The sequence below is a fragment of the Oryctolagus cuniculus genome, chromosome 10, assembly GCF_051225735.1.
Source record: "Oryctolagus cuniculus isolate XC-2025 breed Fujian yellow rabbit chromosome 10, ASM5122573v1, whole genome shotgun sequence".
Lineage (NCBI taxonomy): Eukaryota > Metazoa > Chordata > Mammalia > Lagomorpha > Leporidae > Oryctolagus > Oryctolagus cuniculus.
The window spans coordinates 27,906,466-27,915,493 of NC_142876.1; positions in this window are offsets into that span (position 1 = coordinate 27,906,466).

Consider the following 9,028-nt stretch of genomic DNA (forward strand, 5'->3'; position numbering starts at 1 on the left):
CGCTGCTGGGTGGGTTTCACGGGCTCTCCCTGGTCACCCTAGCCTGTCATTCATTAGTAGGCATTGCCTGTGTGATTGCCTGCGGTTGATCTGACCAAGCTTCCTTTGTAATCTCCACCAACTCAAATCCCATCACCTTTTGAGAGCCGGCACTTAGGAAATGGCTTGCCCAGGGTACAAACTCCCTGAAGTGCTTTGCATATAACATTTACCATTCCTAATAGTATTAAATAAATCTTACCAATATAGAGTTTTTAAGGGGTGCCACCTGCCTGTTTTATGCACCCCAGACACAGAATGGTGACTAAGATACATCAAGTCTAGAGAGTTACACATAACCTTCCCGGCTGGCTTTTTCAACGTGATGCTTAACTTAGAAAAGACAGAACCCATACTCTGTGAAGACCATATATTTATGCATAGATAGATGAGTATAAAAATTTCAATATGGCTATTTACAGAGCACTGAGGAAGAGAGCCTAAGTTCTTCCTTCTAGCTCCTTCGCAGAAGGCACTGTTGCTAAGCCTTGATCAGTGTAGCCAAGATGATGTTCTGGGGTCAGCCTGGAGACCCTTCTCTGTAGCTCAAACCGGGTCTCTCTCTCTCTCTCTCCCTCCACTGTTCTAGTGAAATACCTACTGCAGGCTTCAGCTGGGCCCTCCGCAGTGAGGTTGTCACCAAAACATGGAGCAAACATCCCTCCCAGCTCCGCCAGCCTTTCTGATGGCTGATTTTAGGTGTCAGCTTGACTGTGTTAAGGGCTTGGATGAGAGTCACACCTTTGACATCCCTGGTTCTGAGGCCTTGAGCCTTAGACTGAGCTGGACTGCCAGCTCCCCTTGTAGATAGCCTCTCCTGGGACTTCTCAGCCTCCACAGTCATGCGATCCAATTCCCCCAGTATGGCTGCTCGCCCGTCTATGTATCTCCCCATCACCTCTCTCTCTCTCTTTGGTTCTCTCCCCCTCTGGAAAAGCCTCACTGCTATAGCCTTTATCTAGTGGTTTCTCCAAGCCTGTTCCCATCAACACCTTCTGGGAGATGCTGGCTGCCTGCTCTGGTAATACGCAAAGCAGCGCCTCTCTGGTTGTCGAACGTGGATGATTTGTGCTTCTGTGTTCTTTGCTGGCTGCGTCCTCTCTGCAGGGCCAGCATTTTTCTGCATATTATGGCAAAGAGATGAGTGTTTTAAATCTCTCTGGGGAAGAATAATTTTCTGGGTTGGATAGAGATCCAAAATTTGATCCGCCATTACTCAATTCCTTGACACTTCTGTGAAACACAATTAAACATGCCCAGGAGTAGAAGTGCAATCATTCTGTTTAATTACTGCTTGCCCAATATTATCACAATTGTATTGGATTTCTCACTAAGAGGCATTATGGACTCTATTATTTAGTTGAGAAATCCAAGAATAAAAATTTATTATTGGTGCGAATCACATGTGAGGCAGAGCAGGGTCCAAATCCATGCCCCTTCCTCTACTAGGACTTGTTTGCTCCAAGGCTAGGTTAAAGGCAAATCCTTCTACTCCCCCACTGCTAAGCTTTCCTTTTGTTGTTTTTCAAAACAATTACTTGATTAGCTAATTAACCAATTTGAAAGACAAAGAAATGGGGACAGAGGAAGAGACAGAGAGAGGGACCTTCCACGTGCTGGTTCACACCCAAAATGAATGCAAAATCCAGGTCTGGGCTAGGCTGAAGCCAGGAAGCTGGAGCTCCAGCTGGGCTCCCACATGAGTGGCAGGAACTCAAGTACTTAGGCCAGCCTTTGCTGCCCTCCCCGGTGCATTAGCAGGAAGCTGGGACTCGACCCAGCGCTCTAACCCGGGATGCTGGCGTCCGAGCAGCAGCCGACCCTGCTGCCCCGCAACAGTGGCCCCGTTTACGGGTTTCCAGGGCAGTCTCCCTCCACAATTTCCACCTTATAAGGCCTCATAAGCCTCAGTGGGCTTTTTTCCACTTCCGATGTCTTCCTTGAGCTGGCTTATCCATCAGAAGAACCAGCGTAGCCTAGCAGTGCACAGGAGTGGAACTGAGCTGTACAGGCCCAAGTCCAGGCTCTGCTACTTAGCAGCAGTGCTGAGCAGTGTGACGCTGGGCAAGCTAACTGCCCTCTCTGTGCTTTAGCTGCTACACTGGTAAAGCTGACAGTAAAAATACCTACCTATCCGGAAAACAGTAACTTCCTACCTCGCAGGATTAGGAAGTAGGAACAGGTAAAGCACCTGGAAGAGTGTGCCTCTGGCTCAATGCACACACTCACTCTCGGGTACCTTCAAAAAGATCATGGAAAACAGAATTTAAAAATAAGCTGATTTCTGTGGGAAAAAATTGCAAAATCCATGCACAAAGGGTCTTCAAAACATTCCTGAAAATACATATTATGGAAAGACTATGCACAGATTTCAAATTTCTCTCACACCAAAGGAAACTTACCTTTCAATTCCATTGTCTGTGGATGATGGCAAGTACCCATTTTATGCATGCCTTCACAGATACATTTGCTATTATTTTTATTCTTGGTTTCCCGCCTTGCCTTCAGGTCCCCTGTGGTCTCTCTTCCATCCTAAGCTATTCCATTTCCTTCTTGCCTCTTTCATTCACCTGCTGTCTGTCCACAGTGCCTTCCACCTAGTTCCTCATACAAGGACCTGATTCTGATCCTTTTCATTAATTGCAAACCCAGGGACTGACTCTCTTACCTTGCCTATTATATCTTTTTTTTTTTTTTTAATTTGGCAGGTAGAGTTATAAACAGTGAGAGAGAGACAGAGAGAAAGGTTTCCCTTCCGTTGGTTCACCCCCAAAATGGTTGGTGCGCTGTGCCAATCCGAAGCCAGGAGTCAGGTGTTTCCTCCTGGTCTCCCAAGCGGGTGCAAGGCCCAAGCACTTGGGCCATCCTCCACTGCACTCCCGGGCCAGAGCAGAGAGCTGGACTGGAAGAGGAGCATCTGGGACCAGAACCCGGAGCCCATATGGGATGCTGGTGCTGCAGGTGGAGGATTAACCAAGTGAGCCACGGCGCTGGTCCAGCCTATTATATCTTCTGTATTAAAATACTCACTTCCACATTCCAGTGGTCTGGTGTGGACCACACCAGGGCTGGGAGACAGGAGACCTTGATTCAGGTCTAAGTCCTATCTCTTATAGCAGCTGGATCCTGGGAAAATATTTAACTTCCTGAGCCTCTTTCCTCATTAAAAAAAAAAAAAAAATGGATGTAATTCTTCGAACTTACAGGGTAGCTGTGAGGCTCAAACAAGAAAATGTATGCAGGGCCGGCGCTGCGACTCACTAGGCTAATCCTCCGCCTTGCGGCGCCAGCACACCGGGTTCTAGTCCCAGTCGGGGCGCCAGATTCTGTCCCGGTTGCCCCTCTTCCAGGCCAACTCTCTGCTGTGGCCAGGAAGTGCAGTGGAGGATGGCCCAAGTGCTTGGGCCCTGCACCCCATGGGAGACCAGGAGAAGCACCTGGCTCCTGCCTTCGGATCAGTGAGGTGCGCCAGCCGCAGCGCGCCGGCCACGGCGGCCATTGGAGGGTGAACCAACAGCAAAGGAAGACCTTTCTGTCTCTCTCACTGTCCACTCTGCCTGGTTAAAAAAAAAAAAAAAGAAAAGAAAGAAAGAAAGAAAGAAAGAAAGAAAGAAAGAAAGAAAGAAAGAAAGAAAGAAAGAAAGAAAGAAAGAAAGAAAATGGCAAAGATGCTGTATAAGGTCCAAAGTATAAATGATTACTTTCCCATTAATAGCTGAGACAACTCCAAGAAAAGTTCACGGTCAAGCCTCACCTCTCAAGTTCATGGCCTTGTGCCACTCCTCTCAACAAGACTGGTGAATGTCTCACTCCCTGTCTCTCTAATAACAGAGGCAAGTGTCTAACAAGTGCATTCATTCTTGGGAGTTAGGGATTCCATCAAGCATCTTTGCTGCAAGCAACAGAAAGCAATTTTGGTGACTTTGAGCAGAAGGCACGTGTTGGAGCTCACAGAAGTCCCAAGGGGTAGAGGAATGAGGGGCAGCAGGACTCAGACTGTGGTCAGAAAACAAGCAGTCCTTTTTCTGCTGGTGGTGAGAAGCCAGCCCTTGCATCCAGGAAACCACCAGGACAGGGCCCGCGGTCCCAGGAAAAGGCAGCTCCTGGCTATGCCTAGGTCCTGAGCCCAAACCCTTTCTGCACTAGGATGGGGACAGCAAGGATCTGGCCCCTAAGTCGGTGGCTGCAAGACCCCAGACAAAAGATGCAGGGGTTAGATCTCAGAGCTATTGAGGGAGCTCCCAGAGGGTCAAAACCTGAGTGCCCTCCAGAGAGAGTGAGCCATAATTCTCCAGGTCTTTTGTATTCTAAAGATTGAAGCTGAGTTTGTTTATTTAATTTTATTTGAAAGGCAGGGTTACAGAGAGGCAGAGGGAGAGAGAGAGAGAGAGAGAGAGAGAGAGAGAGAGAGGCCTTCCATCCACTGGTTCACTCCCCAAATGGCCACAATGGCCAGAGCTGCGCCGATCTGAAGCCAGGAGCCAGGAGCTTTCTCCAACTCTTCCCCATGGGTGCAGGGGCCCAAGGACTTGGGCCGTCTTCCACTGCTTCCCCAGGCCACAGCAGAGAGCTGGATCGGAAGTGGAGCAGCCAGGACTCAAACCAGTGCCCATATGGAATGCTGGCACTGCAGGTGATGGCTTTACCCACTACACCAGAGCACCGGCCCCACAGCTGAGTTCAAACAATAAATGAAGGAGAGCTGGGTAACGGAAATCTTCACAGAGCCCTCAGATCATGGCTTGTCCCCGACTGGCCTCCGGCCCACTGGTCAAGCCATCTTGACTTCACTTGGGTCCTTCCAGTCCTTTGATAGCTGGCTCTCCGGGGTCTGGATCAGAAGCACAGGCAGCTTTCTGTTTTAAATGCTCTGCATCCAACCTCTCTGCTCCAAGCAGTTCATTCTTGCAGATCGAGCTGGCCAGTAGCTAGTAGTTGCCTCTAGAAGAGAACACAAACCCTCCCCAAGAATGTACTTGTGTCTGCTCTGAGACGTGGCAGCAAGGGAATCTAGGGGCCAAGCCCTCCTCCCAGTTCCCTGCTCTGAGCCTGCAGGGCAGTGCCGTTTCTCAGCATGGCCTTTTTATTGGGAATGTATTACAATTCCTTAGGCTTGGCCTCCACCAGGCTCCCACCTTCCCTGCAGGGAATGAGAGAGAGAGAGAGAGAGAGAGAGAGAGAGAGAGAGAGAGAGAGAGAGAGAGGAAATCAGAGCCCATATTGAATTGCCAGCCACCTTGCTATCCTTGAAGGAGTTGATTCTCATTTCCACGCCTGGGAGTGCCCAGCTGCAATCTGCAATCTGACCGCTCTTTGCACGGAGGTGAGGTACCATTCTCATTTCCTGGGATTCAGAGAACTACGTTCCCTTGTGTTCAGCTCCTGACTTCATGGGGCTGGGCCTCTGCCTTCAGGGCCTTGCAAATGGGCTCGCGGGGGTCCCTGAGCGGTGAGCTGCCTCAGCCCTGTCAGTTTGGAGATGAAGTTTGAGCCTTCGTAGCCTTTTGCTGTTGAGCTATGCTGTTAGGTGGGAGAGCAAAAGGTCATTGCACGCTTGGCGAGGGGACATCATGGGACGCAAGTTCTTGGCCGTGGACCTGAGACCTGCAGAGGGCCCTGATGAAGGCAGATGAGGACAAGAAGGGTGGATTTGAAACTTCAGTTTGGTGGTTTCCTTTGGGAGCCAAGGGAGGTGTAACAAGCCGGTCATTGTTCAGGGAGAAATGGAGGCGGAGGCAGCGGCTGGGAGCAGGGGGAATGGGGAGTGGGAAATGGAACTGGGGCCTCCAGAAATAGGCGCTGAGTTCCCACAAAGTGACCGAACAAAGACCTCCAAACTGTGCACGTTGGCCTTAATAATCTCAACAAAATGTCTCATTCAGCTGCAATTAGCTACATCAGTGAAGAGCTGTTGGGGGAGAAACATGAAAGGTATGAAGTGGCCACAGAACATTCTGGCTGCAGCGCATTTTCAAATTGCTCACGTGGTTCCTCTTCCCTGACACTAATTGTTGTTCCTCCCCTCTCTCCCCGCCACCTAGCTAAATGTGCCTCAGTCATTGAATTCATTGCTGTCACCCAATCCCATGGGTCCAGCTCGGCACAATTGTTTAAGACTTTTTTGGGGCCGGTGCCGCGGCTCACTAGGCTAATCCTCAGCCTTGCGGCGCCGGCACACAGGCTTCTAGTCCCAGTTGGGGCACCAGATTCTGTCCCGGTTGCCCCTCTTCCAGGCCAACTCTCTGCTGTGGCCAGGGAGTGCAGTGGAGGATGGCCCAAGTGCTTGGGCCCTGCACCCCATGGGAGACCAGGAGAAGCACCTGGCTCCTGCCATCGGATCAGCGCGGTGCGCCGGCCTCAGCGCACTGGCCTGGCCGCGGCGGCCATTGGAGGGTGAACCAACGGCGAAGGAAGACCTTTCTCTCTGTCTCTCTCTCTCACTGTCTACTCTGCCTGTCAAAAAAAAAAAAAAAAGACTTTTTTGGAACACAGAGAACATGGATATTTTTATAACTGAGACATAACATTACTGAACACAGGATTTTTCTCTTTTATTATTATTATTATTATTTAATTTGAAAGAGTGACAGATTGGGGTGGGAGGGGGGAGAGAGAGAGATAGCTTCCATCCGCTGGTTCACTCCCCAGATGGCTACAACAGCCAGGGCTATGCCAGGACGGGGGTGGCAAGCACCCAAGTACTTGAGCCATGGTCTGCTGTTTTTCCAGGAGCATTCACAGGGAGCTGGATTTGAAGAGGAGTCGCTGGAGTAGCTCCAGTATGGAATGCTAGCATTGCAGGGGGCAGCTTAACCCACTGCCTACAAGGCCAACCCAAGGGTTTGTTCCCTCTTGCTTAATCAGGGCCCTCCTGCAGAACAGGAGTGCTTGCATCCCCTAAGCCAGTGGTTCTCCAATGCGGTGTCTGGACCGCAGCATCAGCCTGCCTCAGGAGCTTGTTAGAAACAAGCTGTAGGTCCCTACCCCAGACCTCCTGCATCGGAAACTCTGAGGGGTATGAAAGGATCTGCATCTTAATAAGGCCTCCGGCTGACTCCAAGCAGGCTGGAACCAGAGATTAGCTATTCTCAAATCTCCCAAGAATCCTCCATTGATTTATGTTGTTTTGGCAACAAAGAAAGCCCTTCCAGTAATACTGTAGCCTGAAAGAGGTGTCCAAGGAAAATTGACTGCATGTGAGAAGAGCCTGGAAGTTCATGGATAAAAGATTTACAAGGAGATATGTTAATGCCAGGAGGGAAGGCACCTGCAATACTGTGTGTTAGAAGGGCCCCGGGAGTCTGAGCTGTCGTCCCAACTTGGTCACCAGAAAACTCTTAGGCAAATCACAGCTTCTCTCTGCCTAAGCAGTTTGCTTACCTGTAGAAGTGAGGAAATCAGTGTGGATGATCCTTTTTTTGAATATAGGGTTGACCAATTTAACAAAAATATACAGTTTCACACTGTGTAAGCCATTTGATACCTAATGACTTATACAAGAGAATATAGTCAGATTATATGCAAACACTATACCATTTTTAAAAGATTTATATATGTATTTGTTAAGGCAGAATTGCAGAGAGAGGAGAGACAGAGACAGAGAGATCTTCCATCTGCTGGTTCACTCCCCAGATGAGCACAATGGCCAGGGCTAGGCCAGGCTGAATCCAGGAGCCTGGAACTTCAAGCTGGTCTCCCATGTGGGTGGCAGGGGCCCAAGTACTTGGGCCATCTTTTGCTGCTTTGCAGGCACATTAGCAGGGAACTGGATCAGAAATGGAACACTGGGGACCCAAACCGGTTCATATATGGGATGCCAATGTTGCAACCGATGGCTTAACGTGCTGCGCCACAATATGGGCCCCTATGCCATCTTATGCAGGGTCTGAGTGACTACAGATATTGGCATCCACTGGGGGCACTGGAACCAGTCCCCTGTGGATCTGAGAGGTGACACATGAGAGATGCTAACACTAAAAAATTATTTACTGTTAATCTGACATTCACATTCTACTTGGGCGGGGTAGGCTGGGTAGCATGTGGCACAGCAGGCTACACTATGGCTTGCTCATCCCATATGAGCACTGGCTTCAGTTCCCAGTGCTTCTCTTCAGATCTTGCTTCCTGCTAGTGTGCCTGGGAAAACAATGAAAGATGGCCTGAGTGCTTGGGCCCCTGTCACCTACATGGGAGACCTGGATGGAGTTCCAGGCTCCTGGCTTTAGCCTAGCCCAGACCTGGCCAGAGTGGGCATGGAGGAGTAAACCAACAGATGGAAGGTCTCTCTCTCTCTCTCATATGCCTTTCAAATAAATAAATATTTCTCAAAAATTTTTACTGGATGTCTTATATTTGTCTTTGTTAAACAAAGCATCCCTATTAGGACGCCAATTCCAATCAGCAATTTCGTCAATAGGAAGGGCCTCATCCAGTCCTTCCTAGAATGTGCAGGGCTGAAGCCTAAGGCAGGGGCAGCAGAAGGAGCCCCAGGTTGGGTGGCAGAGGTTAAAGAAACAGAATTCCGACTCTAACCATTATTGGGTAAGTCATTTCCCCTTGCTGGGATTCAGGGTGATTATCCGTACAGTGAGGGGTTGTGGACTAAACTATCCCCAAAGTTCTGCTCCGCTCCCAATGTATTATTTTTGGCTTCTTCACTACTCTTTGGATCTATGAAAGGTATTTCACTGTCCTTTCCCCCATTGCTTTGCTTATGGGAAAAACTGGGTTAACCATGTGAAGTTCAGAAAGATAAAAATTGCAGAATATGAGGTGAACTCCTTGAAAATAGCCTTGGCATCAGAAAACGGCTGTCAGAGTGGTGGACCCTAACGTGGATGTAGTGCCTGCTCTTAAAAGCCTCGTAATCTAATTATCATCATTTATTCAGCACTCAACATCCAAATTATTTTAGATGTCATGAATAACACCATCTTGATGATTTTGATTGCCAGAGCTTTTCACACATATCTGATTATTTCCTTAGAAT